The sequence below is a fragment of the Herpailurus yagouaroundi genome, unplaced genomic scaffold, assembly GCF_014898765.1.
Source record: "Herpailurus yagouaroundi ecotype Mexico unplaced genomic scaffold, PumYag 28, whole genome shotgun sequence".
NCBI lineage: Eukaryota > Metazoa > Chordata > Mammalia > Carnivora > Felidae > Herpailurus > Herpailurus yagouaroundi.
In genome coordinates this window covers 2,949,819-2,966,255 of record NW_024412376.1, presented here as the reverse complement: position 1 = coordinate 2,966,255, position 16,437 = coordinate 2,949,819, and the positions used below count along the sequence as shown (strand labels likewise).

General features: G+C 42.1%; 1 long non-coding RNA gene across 1 annotated transcript; it reads left to right on the top strand.

Moving 5' to 3' along the window:
• The first annotated feature begins 4,070 nt into the window (after positions 1 to 4,070).
• LOC121014818 (uncharacterized) lies at positions 4,071 to 16,322 on the top strand. The gene is made up of 2 exons (XR_005783455.1): positions 4,071 to 4,198; positions 15,993 to 16,322. It is a non-coding gene; the product is annotated as an uncharacterized LOC121014818 (long non-coding RNA).
• Positions 16,323 to 16,437: the final 115 nt, after the last annotated feature.

Below are 16,437 nucleotides of genomic sequence, written 5' to 3'. Positions count from 1 at the left end.
CTGACAGCAGTGAGCTCGATGTGGGGCTCAAACTCAGGAACTGTGAGATTATGACCTGTGCAGAAGTCGGAAGCTCAACCTCAACCGACCGACCGAGCCACTCAGTGCCCCGGTAGCCATTGTTTTAATGGAGGTGATAATGGCCAGTGGGAGTGGATTTTAGAAAATGGAGAGCTGGGCAAAGAGGAGGAGATGTTCTGCTTGGCCAACTGTTTTTGGTTGCTTGACAGATAGAACTCTATACAAGTACAACTTTGGGGGTATATAATGTCACCAAAGACTTTAAAGTAATACATTTCCTTTTTCCTTTTTTAAAAAACTTTATCATCAACCTATTGATGTTGATTTGGTCTCCCAAGTAGACGGTGCTACTGCTAAGGGTATGAACTGACCTATGGATTCTATTATTCCAGTAAATTTGGCATTTTCAATTATCCACCTAGTTAATAAATGAGCCACTTTCATCAGTGTCTCCTGTAGCTTTGATTATCACAAATCAGTTCCCAGAACCAGATTATCTTGCTGTGAATTGGCAACATTGGGTCTGTGAATTTTCAAGCTGAGGACCACAGTGTGGACGCAGACTGAAAAACTTCTTTCTTCTTCATTTTGCTCTTAACTGCAAAGTCCCTGCTTCCTAAGTCAGAATGTTCTTGTATTGATCTAATCCAGCATGTGTATCAGCCATATTCTGATGACTCTCAGATTTATATCACTGGATCTCTCCTCCCAACTTCACAACTCCTATAGCAAAGAAGGGCATCACAAGTAGTGGTTCCCCCAAAAATTAAAAATAGAATTACAACATGATCTGGCAATCCCACTTCGGGGAATAGGTCCAAAAGAATTGAAGGCAGCATCTCAGATATTTTTACATTCATATTCACAGCAGCATTATTCATAATAGCCAAAAGATGGAAGCAACTCAAATGCCCATCAATGGATGAGTGGGTAAAGTAAATGTTGTATATACATACAACAGGACATTTAAGGTTGAATACTTAAAAAAAAAAAAAAAAGGAAATTTTGATGCACATGGATGAACCTGAAAGGCATTTTGCTAAGCAAAATATGCCAGTCACAAAAAGACAAATATTGTATGATTTCACTTAGATAGGAGTATGAGGTATGAGTAATCAAACTCAGAAACAGAAGTAGAATGGTGGTTGCCTAGGGCTGGGGCAGAGAGGGAATGGGAGTTTTTGTATAATGGATAGAAGTTTTGGTTTTTCAGGATGAAAAATTTGCAAAGATCGGTTGTACAAAAATGTGAATATACTTAACACTACTGAACTGGACATTTAGAAATGGTTAAGACGGTATATTTTAGGTGTATTTTATGATTAAAAACAAATTTTAAAAAGAAAACACCTTTTGCTTAATTTGTCTTTTTCTCTTGGTGCTTGGAAATGAGCACTGATTTTGCTGTTTAGTAAATATTTGTGTTTCACCTCTTAATGTCAAAGGCTTTTACGTGAAAAGGTATCCGTGGAAGGGAGAGAAGTTATACAGCACACTTATGGGATTATTCTACTGGGGGGAAAGAGTATCTTTTTTTTAATGTTTATTTATTCCGAGAGAAAGAAAGAGAGTGTGTGCGTGCAAACAGGGGAGGAGTGAAGAGAGAGGAAGAGAGATCCCAAGCAGGCTCCATGTTGTCAGTGCAGACCCTAATGTAGGACTTGATCTCACGAACCGTGAGATCATGACCTGTGCTGAAATCAAAAGTCCCACATATTGGGAAATTAGCTCAAAGTCAGAATGACACGGGGGTTGTTAAAACTCTCACTGAAAACTTGAACACTGTAGTCCCTCTTTTTGAATGGACTATCAAGCTTCATCAGGCTTTTAAGATTACTCACCTAGGGGCGCCTGGGTGGCGCAGTCGGTTAAGCGTCCGACTTCAGCCAGGTCACGATCTCGCGGTCCGTGAGTTCGAGCCCCGCGTCGGGCTCTGGGCTGATGGCTCAGAGCCTGGAGCCTGTTTCCGATTCTGTGTCTCCCTCTCTCTCTGTTCCTCCCCCGTTCATGCTCTGCCTCTCTCTGTCCCAAAAATAAAATAAACGTTGAAAAAAAAATTAAAAAAAAAAAAAGATTACTCACCTAGTTTTTGTATTAAAAGAGTATTTTCATTCCAGTAAATACCTCAACAATCTAAAGACAGTCCAAATTCACCATGACAAGTAATTTAGTGTTGGATGTAAGTCTAGTCATGGTATAGGCAATGGGCTTTCCATGTAGATAAACCTACTTTGTGTCTAACTCTTCAAGCATTACTTGCTCATTTTATCTCTCCCATTTGTACTCTTCTGCCTAGAAATGAGTAAGATAGACATGTGCCCAGATCATTGACCTCTGCAAACAAAACTCTGGAGACTGAGGAAACCATATTAACCCAGTTCTTATTGGCTCCCTCTTCAAAAGGAGGTTTGATTGCCTTCCTGCACTGAAGTTTAAAGAACGTGCCAGTGAATATGTGCATGCTCTTGTGTGTTGATACAACTGAGTCTACTATTTGGCTGGGCAAAGAATCAATCAATACCATTTGTGTTGAGCCTCTAAAATGTGTGAAACATTTTTTAATTTCAAAATTATTGTATAGAAAGAACTGTAATATATGGCAAGAATTGTAAGAAAATGTAAACATGAATACACAAAAGCAGAACAAATAACAGACTACTTCCAAGTTTTGACCGGTTCTGGGGGCAGGAAAGGAGACCAGATATAAGAACCCAAGAGCATTTAAGATGGTGGTGGCCACTTTACAACTCTAGCCCTGGCACTGAGGAGGACACAAAAATGTATGATGTCCAGTATTCTTTTATGGAATTTAATCTAGTGGAAGATTTGACATGGCCATGCATTATTCAACTTTGTATCATTGGGGCCCTGGCAAAAACTGGCCATATAGGAAGGGCTCAAATGAAGGTATGTTAAATGAACAGATAAATGATTGAGTTCACAAATATGTGATAAGACCCAAACAGGTGTGGGGATGAGTGTTTTTGGAGCACAGCCATCATTCTTACAGTCAGATTTTGAGGTCTAAGGATGTGGACTTTATCCTGAAGATTTATTATTAGGTTATTTAGCAGGGAATGGCAATCTGACAATAGTATAAAGAATGAAGGGGCGGGGGAGGGAGGGCTGCTTTTGGAGGCAAAAATGTATTTTAAGAGCAAAAAGAAGGGTTAATTTTTTTTTTTTCTAAGAAGAATCCACTTTAGGGAAGATGATACACTTGGGTTAGGCATTTGAAGTCCAAGAGATGGTTTGAAATACACAGGCAAAGTCCAGCAGGCACGAGCTAGACTTCAGCGGAGAGATCCCTGCCGAATTGAAGTAGACGTTGGAGAGTTACACCTGCGAGGGAACACGGAAATCATCCTTACCAACCCCTTGAACTCCCTGGCTTCACTAGTAAGACAGATGAGACTCAGGGATGATACTGATGATGGCGATGATGATGATGATGATGGTGGTGGTGGTGGTGGTGGTGGTGCTGGCAGTGACGGTAATGGCAGCTAATGTTTCTTGAGCATTCCAGGCCTCGGGCTACGTTCTTTACATCCAGAACTGTATCTCACCGAATACTCCCAACAGCCCCAAGATGACAAGATAATTTAGTGACGCAAGCCTCTTCTTGCTGATCAGGGCTGATTTCACTCTCTTTAGAATCTATACGAGCGCACCTCGGGGAAATGAAGTAGCCAGTATTCAGGCCCGGGCACAGCTCAGAAACGTGGAGACTCCCTTTTAGGAAGCGCAGCCCCTTATCAGAGCAGGAATCCTGGGGGATGCGCGCCACAATGAGGGGCAGGCGACCAGGACCCTGGAAGCACAGTACCAGCCTCCGCGGCTCCGGGCCAGCCCGAGGTAACGGCAGCTGGCCCGCCAGGGGGCGCCTCTGTCGGTCCCGGGCGCGCCCGGGCGCGCCCGGCCGTGGGCAGGTGACGAGGCGCCCTGTCCCCCGCCCCGCCTCTCGGGGCCCCCGCCCGGCGCGCGCCCGGCGCTCGGGTGCTGGGCGAGAGATTAAACGGCGGGAGGGGTGGGGATGGGACGCGAGGGGTCACGTCAAAGCGGCGTAGACAAAGGGCGGGCGCGCGCACGTCTTTACGCACGCCTTGGCCGGCGGCGGCGGCCAAGGGCGGGAGGGATCGTTCACGGAGGGACTGGGAGACCCGGAGCCTCGCGGTCGGTGAGTATGACCGAATTATCCCCCGTCCTGAAGGTCACTGGCCCCAGGGGAGCCGACAACGGGCCGGGGGGTTCGGGGCGAGGAGCTCAGCGAGGGGCCTGAGGGCCGGGGACACCCTCCCTACGCCGCTCCGGCGTCAGGAGGCACCATTGCCGCTTCCTGGGGTTTCCCAGCCGGTCGGAACGTTCCGCCCCCTCGCCCGCAGTGGAACAGTCCGCGCCCCTCCCCGGGCGCTGGCCGCGCCGTCCTGCCGTCCCGCCACAGCGCCCCGGAGCCCGCGCCCAGCCCTCCCAGAGGCCGGTGCTGGGCTGGTCCCTCCACTCCCTGCTCCGGCAGGCTCCTCTCCGAATGGGCTCTTCGGAGTTCGCCCGCATCCCAGGTGCTCCGCAGTCCGCACCCCGAGCGTGGAGGAGTGGAGCCTGGGAGGGCTGAAGGGGGGTGGGGGGTAGTAGAGATCACGAGGAAGCGCCTTCACCTGTGATTTCTTTTCTTAGGTACTTTGGCTTCCCCGGGATTGATATTCTCCTCGCTTGGTCTCCAAAGGAACCCATTTTTCTTTCTTTAGAATTCCCTAACCCCCGAAATCCCTTGCCTTTCCGTTTTGATTTCATGTCCTGCAAGGCATCCTCCTACCAGAGGGTTTATTTCCTCACTTCCGTTTCACATAGGGTTTTAACTTTCGCTGTTTAAAAGTTTAGGGAAAATCTCCCGCATGAAACATATGGTATAGCTTTGTGGAAACAAGTTCATTACTGTACTAGATCTAAGTGCCTCTCACTGCTCGTGCCCTCCGTGCCATGGATCTTCTCAGTGATAACCTTCTTGAGAACAATTCCTTTCTGGTTCATTTTCCTTAATTTTGGCTGAACTTTGAGTGCCTCTCTTAGTTTCGTATCCTGTCGATTCTGTCTCAACCCAAGGGAAATGGTGTGAAGGCAGTTATCCTATGCCAGAGACTGTAGGAAAGAGTTCTGTAATAATGCCATTCTTCTCTCACTTTGATAGTGATTTTTTTTTTCCAACTTTGTATTATGGAGAATTTCAGACATACAAAAATAGCTGAATAATAAACCAGCATGTATTCATCATCCAGCCCCAACAGTTGATCTTTACGTTAAGTCTGTCCCATCCACATCCCTATCCATCCCCCCCCCGCAACTGGCAAGCTCTGGGATAAATCCTTGATGTCAAAAGTAGTTTGGGATTCAAAATAAAAATCTTACTGTTGTATAAAGTCATAATGTACTTTTTGGGGACATATTCTATTGGAAGTCCTTTGACTAAGAAATACATAAGCATTGGAGAGGGGCCAAAAAAGAGTATCTAAAATGATGAAGCTGCTGGAGGACAGGTTGAAACAAAAAGTCTTTCAGATCTGGATGAGAACTTCCAGATCATGTTGTCTAACTTCTTCATTTCTGATGCCACCCAAGAGTCCATAGAGGTTCAGTGACTTGTCCAGATCTACAGGAATAAGAGTCCTGAGTCTGGAAACCTCTCCCAACTCTACATTCAGTCTCCTTTTTCCTGTACCATAGTCCTTGCCTTTAAAAGTTGTATCTTTCAGGAGAGGAAAATGTGTAGAAGGGCTGTAACTGAAAACTCTTACAATGAAGGCTTTGGATGGGTTAATATGAACTTTTCCATCAAATTCCAGAATAATGAAGCTAGGGGATCTGTCTTAAAATATTTCTTAAACTAGGGGCGCCTGGGTGGCTGAGTTAGTTGAGCGGCTGACTCTTGATTTCAGCTCAGGTTGTGATCTCATGGTTTGTGTGTTCTAGCCCCACATTGGACTCCGTGCTGACAGCATGGAGCCTGCTTGGGAGTCTTCTCTCTCTCTCCTTCTCTCTGTCTGTCTCTCTCCAAATAAATAAATAAATAAATAAATATACGTAAATACTTCTTTAGATATGGGACAGATGAGAAATTCTAATCACAGCTTTTAGGAAGCATGGGAAAATTCTGACCTTAGAAGGGGAATACCAGACTGAGAGTAGAAACAAGCTTAAAAAAGATGTAGACAACATTCACAGCTATTTAAGAAAAGGGTAACTAAGGGGAACTGGGATGATTCGGTATTCGATCCTGAAATTTTGCTCTTGATGACAAAGAGAAGATAGCACCCTTCCTGGAAGCATCCTTTCTTGCTATTAACAGATAAGAATCCTAGGCTGGATCTAACATGGATTAGGCACTTTTTTTGGTTTTTGTTTTTGTTTTTTAAATAAAACAATGGTATGCATTTCTTAGCACACTCTGTGCTGTTAAGTTTTCTTATCTTCAGAAAGACCGGTAAACTCTACTTGTACCCCAATCTCCACCCTTAAAGTTGGAGGGGATATTGTACCTCCAAAGAATGTTGTGAATAAAGGAATCTTTGTATTTAGAGGTCATATAGAGTTTGCTTATAAATTTAGGTTCTGTAATGTGACATAGTTATTTATAAATTATTTTCAGGATGGACTTTTGTTAGTTTGTGACCTAAATGCAGTGGTTGTCATGCTCATCCAGCTTTTGGAAATAACCAGTTAAATAGCAGTATCTGGGTGTGTTGGTAAATCATTACCCATAAAGACATGGGTGTGGGGAGAAATCTTATGTTTTGTGTGGGGTTTTTTGTGTTTGTGGCTTCAGAAAGTGCAGTGGTTAGTTAGGATTCTAGCCTGGTAAAAATGGTTTTTGCTGAAGAAAAAAACATTTATCTATGTGTACATCACAAAATGTTACATCTTATTATAGATTTCTTGCTTTCTGGAGATAGAAGCTAGAGATGATTTGACCCTGGTTGAAATATATTGTAAAATTGTTTCTTCAAGTAAAGTAGAACCTGATTATAGCCTGTCATTTACTTCTTTCTGTATCATTATGCTCAAGGGAGGACTTGACCAAATATCATCAATTACATGTTATCACTAAACTACAAAATACTTACTATAGCATGAAGAATGCTTTTTAAAAGCACAGAAGTTTAGAGTTGGTAGGAATGTTACGAAGATTGGAGTTTTTCCTAACTCTTTAAAGGTGCTGTCTCTCCTTTAAAACACAGGCACACATATACACCTGTCACCCAGTCACAGGGTTTTGTCTCCTTTCACTGGGCACTCTTTTAATTTGCCTTCTGGAGTAGTTGTTAGTGTATTTGGATTGTACTTCCTTTTAGACTGTAAGCCTAAGATCTGCAGTATTAGAATAATGCTTTGTAAGAAGGAGCCTAATAAATTTCTGTTGACGTTTTGAATTAAAATACCAAAAAACTGGTGAGGAAATTTAAATCCACGGAAGCTGAATGAGTTACAGACCAGATAGTAACAGCTGTGCCTGAACCCTTAGCCAGAAAGACTCCTGAGTTCCAATTCTAAGCTCCTCCACTCTACCATTTTCTTCACACCACAAAACAATGGGGAAGGAAAAAATATTATATGTATATATATTTTTTTCTTTACCAGTTAGACATATTTTATTTTCAGGGTCTGCTTAAAAGTTTTTGATCAGTGCTATCCAGTAAAGTACACACCACATGCATTATTTTTTAAATGTTTTTTGTGTTTATTTTTGAGGGAGAGCATGAGCAGGGGAGGGGCAGGGAGAGGGAGACAGAATCCAAAACAGGCTCCAGGCTCTAGCTGTCAGCACAGAGCCCAGTGCGGGGCTCAGACCCACGAACTGTGAGATCATGACCTGAGCCAAAGTTGGATGCTTTACCGACTGAGCCACCCAGGCGCCCCCATAATTTTAAATTTTGTAGTAGCCACTTTAAAAAAAAGGACAAAGAAACACATGAAAATCATTATAATCATATATTTTATTTAACCAAAATGATCCAGAATATCATTTCAATGTATAATCAATATACAGATTACTAATGAGGTCTTTTACATTCATTTTTTTCATAGTCATTTAAATCTAGTGTGTACTTTACAGCACATTTCAGTTTGGACTACCCACATTTCAAGAGCTCAAGAGTTCTGTGTGGTTAGTGGCTGCTGTGTGGGACAGTGCAGATCACTGTCAGCTGAACATAAAGAGAAAGCATTTTAGGTTCTTAGTAATACTCTGTTCTGAGGTTAAAATAGAGTTTGTGGTTGTGATCATTCGTTTTTTTGTTTCATGTTTTAGTGTAGTTAGGATTGTTTCAAATGTGTGGCACATTGAACAAAGAAGTCTGCCAGTCCACAAATTTTGTACCTTTGTGATGAAACGCTTTCTCTCTTTTTATTTATTTTTTATTTTTTTTATTTATTTTTTGTCTGTGGGATCAAACTTCTCTCTCTTTTTTTAAAACCATCTTCACAATGTTTAAGTGTGTAGTCCGGTAATAATGCTTTCTAATTTCAAATAACACTGTTTAGTTTTTGGGGGTGAGGGGTGGGGAAAGCTTGGTTTTTTAAAAAAATAGCCCATAGCAAAACTTAGTAATAAAATAACCTAATAAAAAATAGGCAAAAGATTCAACACTTCACCAAGGCAGATGGATGGTAAATAAGCACAAAAGATGTTCAGTGTCATTGGTCCTTAGGGCAAATTAAAGTTATGAGTTACCACCTCACATCCATTAGTATGTCTAAAATTAAAAAGACTCATCTTGTCAAGTGTGGGTAAGGTTGTGGAGCAAATGGAACTTTCATACATGGCTGGTGAGAGTGCAAAATGGTACAGCCAGCTTAGAAAGCAGTTTGGCAGCTAAATACACACCTACTTGAGACTCGGTCATTCGACTCCTAGGTTATTTACCAAGAGAAATTACAATGTCTATCCATACAAAGACTTGTAGATAGCAGCTTTATTTGTGACAGTCCCAAAGGGGAACAACCGAGTTGCCTGTCAGTAGGTGAATGGATAAACAAATGTGGTATAGCCATACATTGGACTGTAGCTCAGCAGTAAAAAGGAATGTTGCTGCACACATGTTGATGTGTGCAGCAACATGAGTGATTCCTCAGAATAATTATGCCTAGTGAAATAAACCAGACAAAAAGATTTAAAAAACAAAAGGCAAGGAAGTTGCTTCCAGTTACATACACAATACTCAAATGTAAAAGTGCCATTTCTGAAATGAGCTCTCAGAGCAGTGTTCTGAGACGTCTTGGTCATAAAACCCCAGCAAATCACATTGTTCTTTCTTAGGCTGATTGCCCCAGAATATCAAAATATCCTGTTTCCTTTGTTCTTTTTTTTTTTTTTTTTTTTCCTTTTCCAGCTTGGAAGACTTAATGTTGCCTTGGGAGAACTTGGTAGGATGTTACTTGTTACCCAGTTCCAACTCAAGTTAGCCCTTTGTAGGCAAGGGGAAAGTACTTAAGGTCATAACAACTTTACTTAAGACCAAGACCCTGAAACTGACCACATATTACTGTCTTCTTTCTAGTGAATTGAGTTATCCTTTAACTGTATCTTGGCTTTGTTTTGAACCATTTATTTTATCTAGGATTAATGTCTGCTGTATGTGTATTCTTGGTTTTTTAGCACTTCAGGTTCACTTCAGCATAGTGGCTCTGAGCACTCCCTGTTTCCTTGGAAACACTGTACATTTCCTCCTAGGCCCTAGTTTACTATTCAAGCAAATTTCTTGTACTCCACTACTCTAATACATTTGACATTAAATTCACACAGCACTATTACCTGTTTAAAATGATAAATACAGTTTTATTTTTATTTTTTTTAAGTTTTTTTCATTTTTTAAGTTTGTTAGTTTTGAGAGGGTGAGAGTGCGAGCTCGCACATGAGTGGGGGAGGGGCAGAGAGAGGAGAGAGAATCCCAAGCACGTTCTGCTCTGATAGCACAGAGCTCATTCTCAGAACTGTGAGATCATGACCTGAGCTGAAATCCAGAGTCGAAATGCAGAGTCGGTGGCTCACTTGAGCCACCCAGGCGCCCTGATAAATACAATTTTAAAAATAGCACAAAGATAAAGTGACCTCTCCCTTCCACTCCTAGAGGCGGCAACTGTAGCCATTTTGTGTGTATGTTTCCAGAGATGTGTATCTTTGCAAATACATACAAACTATGTATTTTTTCCTTTTCCTCTCTCACAGTTGGTATTTACTCTGAACATTGTTCTGCATCTAACTAGTAGATTGTTTCTTATCTGTACACAAGTAAATGTCTTTCTTCTTTTAACAGATGAATAGTGTTCCATTGTATCTTCTGTTAATGGACTTGGGCATTTCTTTTGATATTACAAACAGTGCTACAGTCAGTAACCTTGCACACATCATTTTGTATATGCATCAGTACAGGGTTTCTCAACCTTGGCACCATTGTCATTTGGGGCTGGATCATTCTTTCCCATAGGAGGTGATCTGTGCATTACAGGATGTTTAGCAGCATCCCTGACCTCTCTGTACTAGTTGCCAATAGCTCCCTATCCCAAGTTGTGACAACTAAAAATGTCTGCACGTGAACCAAATGTTTGGGGGAGGGAGAAGGTGGTCAGGTGTAAAATGGCCTTGGGGTGAGAACTACTGTTCTAATTTATCTTGAGGATAAATTTTCAGAAGTAGAATTGCTGGAGCTAAGGTTATGTGCGGGTAAAATTCTCATCACATTTTCTGAGTTGTTCTCCATAGAGGATGTACCATTTTTACACTCCAACAAGCAGTATTTGAGGGTAATTTCTCATTTTCACCAATACAGTGGTTTATAAAAGAAATTGGGGTGTTTTTTTTTTTTTGGTTTTGTTTTTTGGAGGGTTTTTTTGGCCATCGTGTTTTAATTCCCATTTCTATGCTTTACAGCTAACCTTTTTATTGAGCGCCTAGTGCTTGCTAGGCAGGTAGTATTTTTTGGCATGTGGGTTTTAGGACATACTTTGAAATGCTTTCCTCTCTGTAGCCCTCTTAAAGTTTAGCATTTGTAACCGAAGACAATACTCTGGGTTTCTTCTGACCCTAATGGAATGGTAGTACGTACCATTTATTGAGATCTAATATGTGACAGACATTGTGCTTGAAAAATGCATTAACCCTGTGTTTTTTTCCTTTGAGTTGATATGTGGTGGCATCCCTCTGGGTATATTCTGGTAGTCATGGTCTCCTGAAGTAGGAAGTTTCGTGGTGCAGTTGACCCTTAAACAACCTGGGCAGTAGAGGCGCTGACAAAATCTGCATGTAACTTCGACCTTCTCCAGACTTATAGCCTATTGTTGACCTGAAGCCTTACTGATAAATAGTTGGTTGATATATATTTTGTTCATGTATCATGTACTCTATTCTTATTAAAAAGTAAGCTAGGGGCATCTGGGTGGCTTAGTCAGTTAGGCATCTGACTTTGGCTCTAGTCATGATCTCACAGATCATGAGTTCAAGCCCTACATTGGGCTCTGTGCTGACAGCTCAGAGCCTGGAGCCTGCTTCAGATTCTGTGTCTCCCTCTCTCCCTGCCCCTTCCCCGCTCACACTCTGTCTCTCTCTCTCTCCCTCTCAAAAATAAAATAAGCATTAAAAAAATTTTTTTAAAGAAAAAAGTAAGCTAGAAAAAGAAAATGTTATTAGGAAAATCATAAGGGAAAATACAATATTGTATCAGAAAATAATCCACATGTAAGTGGACCCATGTAGTTCAAACCCATATTGTTATTCCAGTTTCAGCTGTATTTGGTTTTGCAGTTAGGAATCATAATAGTCTCTGACTTGTGATTGGATCAAAATTGGTTTAGATGACCTATATTAAGTTACCTGTTATTTTCTTTCCCAGAATTATCTTTGCCTTGCTAACAATTATCAAAGTGTGAAATTATGACTTTGTGTATGCTTATTTGCTTAACACTTGTCTCTAGGCACTAAATAATGCCTGACATAATGTGTGAGACATAGTAATGTGCCCATTGAGTATTTGTTGAATGAATGAACTCATCACTCTCAGATCTGAGGAGCCCAGGAAATTGGGTCATTTGGGGGCTTAAAGTCCCAGATTTGCCATTCAATGGCTTGAAGAGTTTAGGTAACTTAGTGATGGGCTCTGTCACATTCCTAGGATGAAGCCACCCTCCCTCCTAAAAGGCTCAGAACTACTTGGTTCTTCTGTTTTTCTCTGGACCATTTGGGTTCCTGGGGCAACTTTGGTCCAAATTACTCTCAGTGAGTCTGGCTGAAAGCTGTGGAAGTCAGGAGAATGAGTAAATACCTCATGCTTGTGGAGTCATGGTTATATTTACGTGAAGCAAAGTGATATCTTCTCTTAAGTGAACAGTCATCTGGGAATTGTGTGGTAGAGCTCTGAAGTGACTGATTTTCTGATACTATTTCCAGAGATCAAAGTTTGTGTTATGGGGCCTAAGACACCAACCAGTCTTCCGGATTTAATGGCTGTTCTGCTGATCCAGCAAGATATTTGGGACTCTATTTGATAACTGTGGTTTGCTTGCTCTTTCTCTTTACTTCTGAGAATCTACATGGGGATCGTTTAGTCTTGGCCAGATAACTTGTTTGGCTACGTTACTGTTCTCTGTTCTGGAGTCTGGCACCCATAAACATGAACTCGAGGGGTGGGGTGGAACCATGGGATGGGGCGTGAGTTCAGTGCCTCTCAGAGCAGCTGGGTCATGGGTTGGCAAACTGTGTAGGGTCAGATAGTAAATAGGTTTTGCTGTGGTCTGTGTCATATATTATTCTTCATTTTTTACAACTCTTTAAAGATGTAAAAACCATTCCTAGCTCACTCCTGGCTTAGAAAAACAGGCCAAAGCCAGATTTGGCCTTTGGGCTATGGTTCATCAACCCCTGAAGAAATTAGTTTATTGCTAAATGTGTTTAATGTTTTGGGGACATGAACCCAGAATAACCTTGGGAATTCTCAGTTGATTGTGATTCAAGGAAAAGAGATCTAAACTCTGGCATGGGAAGTCAAAGGACCCTGGTGTCAGTCATCTTGGGTCCATGGAACCCAGGGTAACCTTGACCAGTGGGGCACAGGGGTTTTGTTCCTTCTTTCCCATGGGAGTGCTAGACAAGGGGAACAAGGACAGAAGAGTGGAACAGAGATGTGGCCCTAGAATTAGGCTGGAATGAGACAGGTTTAAAGAATACAGTGACTCAGCAAATTAAATGAAGTCTCAGAAATATATCTAATTTCCTCAACCTCTGTTGGTGTGCTGTTAAAAATCTGGCATGTACAGTCAGTTTAGCCAGTTTATAAAAATGAAAGAGCAGGTTTGTACCTTGGATTCTGAGAACTCCAAATTCTGATACATGAATCTAGATTCGCCTTGTGGTTTTTCTCTGACCACAAGAAGTTCTGTAGAGCAGCTCTGCCATGAAGGAAGTGTTCATTCATTGCAATATGGTAGTTTGGGAGGTAGGAGGGCATGGTTAAAGAGCTTGGGCTAGGAGACAGATCCACTGGTGCAAATTCGTGCTCCGATACTTAGTAGCTGTATGATTCCCTTAAGTTACATGATCCTCTAAGCCTTGATTTCCTCCTTTGTAAAATAGCAGTGATGATAAGAACTCCACCACAGGGCTGTTGTGAGACATAAGTGAGGGTAGGGTATGTAAAATGTTTGTGAGGTTAGCTCAGGATCTGTCACGTTGCATTCAGTATGTTAGCAGTGATAATGATAGTGCAAAAGTGGAAGAACTGGAGGATCCCAAACAGGAACTAGTATTTGTGACTTGGTGCCACAAAATGGCATGTCTTTTTCATTTAATCACCAAATGTACGGGACTGTACTGGGAGCAGTACTGGGTTAGGAGTCAGAAGAGGGGGATCTGTCTGTGTCTTGCTTATTTCATGATGGGTGATGTGGAAATAATACTGTTGACAAGTTCTAAGAGAACATGTGAAAGGTTTTGAGAGTTCTGTGCAGAAAGGCACTGGACACAGTTTAAGGTGAAGGTTGTAACCTGCTGTCTGTTCAGTTTCTTGAATGTGTAAATGCATAGGAACAGAGCCAGAGGTGACTGGTGCAAAGCCCCGGTGTGTGCCAGAGATTTGAAAAGGTACTCCCAAGTGCAGGGCTTGCACTGGTAACTTGTGGTTAGGAGTAAGTAATGTAAGGGACGCCCGGGTGGCTCAGTCAGTTAAGCGTCCAACTTCCATCCAGGTCTTGATCTCGCGGTTCCTGAGTTCGAGTCCCACGTTGGGCTCTGTGCTGACAGCTCAGAGCCTGCTTAAGATTCTGTCTCCCTTTCTCTTTGCCCCTTCCCTCACTCACATTCTCTCTCTCAAAAATAAATAAGAACATTAAAAAAATTGTTTTAAAGGAATAAGAAACCTAAAATTGAAATACTTTTGTTAAGATATTTAAAATAGTGGAGTTTATGAGTGGCCATGTTAAGTGGAAGAAGCCAATCCGAAAATATAATTCCAATTATAAGACATTCTGGAAAAGGCAAAACTATGGAGACAGTGAAAGATCAGTGGTGGCCAGGGGTTCGGGAAAGGGAAGGATGAGTAATTGGAGCACAGGGGATTTTAGGGCAGTGAAAAACTACTGTGTGATAGTATAATGATGGATACATGTGCTTTGCATTTGTGCAGGCTTCTAAAGCATACAGCACCAAGGGTGAACCCTGATGTAAGTGTGCGCTTGGGGTGACTATGATGTGTCAGTGTAGGTTCAGCAACACTTGTAACAAATGCACTTTTCTGGTGGGGATGTTAATAATGGGGGTGGCTGTATATATGTAGGGACAGGGTACATGGGAAATCTCTGTATCTTCCTTTCAGTTTTGCTATGAACCCAAAACTGGTCTACAAAGAAGTCTTTAAAACAAAAGAGAATGACCAATGTGGGGAGATAGACAGCTAGAGAGAGGAGTTTAATCTCCTTGGAGAAAACGGAGAGTATCTTTTTTTTTTTCCTTTTTTAAATGTTTATATTTGAGAGAGAGAGGGCCTGAGCAGGGGAGGGGCCAAGAGAGGGAGATGGAGATTCTGAAGCGATCTCTGCACTGTCAGCACAGAGCCTGACGCAGGGCTCAAACCCACAAACCCTGACATTATGACCTGAGCCGAAGTTGGATGCTCAAGTGACTGAGCCACCCAGGCACCCTGGGGTGATGTCTTATAAAATTAAAACTCTGCTTCCTTTTCCCCTGCAATTCCATTTCTAGGAATTTATCTTGAAAATATATTTATATTTGTATTTGCATGTGCATTTTGTGTGCTAAATCACATATGCACGTGGTTATTCATTACATTATTTATAACAACAAAAATGTAGTGTCCAACCTCAGGAAACCAGTTAACTAACTTATGGTACAGTAGTTGAAAACTGTGCACCTGTGAAGAGTGAGGGAGCCCTGTATGCACTGATGGAATATTCTTGCAAGATATAATAAGCTAAAGACACAAAACAAAAAAAAACCCAAGTTGAAGAACAGTGTGCTGAGTATGGCATCATTATTGTTGCCAGATTGAGGGGGACGGGGTGAGCAGAAAAGATCAATTGTGATTTCCTTGTATAAGCGTAGAATTCCTTGGGAAGAATATGAGGCCGATAATATGGTTGCCTCTGCAGATAAGAACTCTGGGTAGCTGGGGGACAAGTAGGAGGGAAATACACTTTTCACAGTATCCCCTCTTTGAGAATGTGTCATATATCCATATACTTTCTATTCAGAAAGTTGGCCACAGATATTATTGAAATCGAAAGCTTATATGGAACATCTCTGCTTTCATTCCACGTGTGTCTGCTACCTGTTGTTCTGCCCACTCCCTTTGACCTTGATGACTTGAGAAGCTGGCTGTGAATCTAGGCTTACTCTGAAACAGCTCCCCTCCCCGCCAAAGCACATCGATGTTTCTCCTCTTGATTTGTGTGACTGATGGTGTTTCTGTTTCCACCCCCAGCTTTGGCAGCATGTAAGCAACTTCTTGCCAAGAACCCAGGTCACTGCTGAGAAGGGGGCCTCAGGGAGAAGAATATCCAGAGGAAACCAATGCCAGACGCGTCTGGAGTTGCACTCCGCGCAAGCAGCATGAGACATTCCGTGCCAGCATCTGTGTCCTGCTGGCCAAGACTGTAGCTCTCCAGGTTGGAGGGTCCTGGACGCAGCACGCACCAGGAGTCTCTCCAGAGGAAGAATGGGGCCAGATATGAACTTCCTACAATGAACACAATTTTCAGCTTATGAAGGAGTTTTAAGTAAAACAATTATTTAATTTCCACATATTCAAGTTCAATAGCCTTCTGTGTGAGGTGCCAGCAGTCACCCCCCTCCACAGAAGTTATCAGGATTATCCTGGCACGAAGTTGAACTCTTCTTGGTACTTCTGGCAATGACAGATCTTCGGG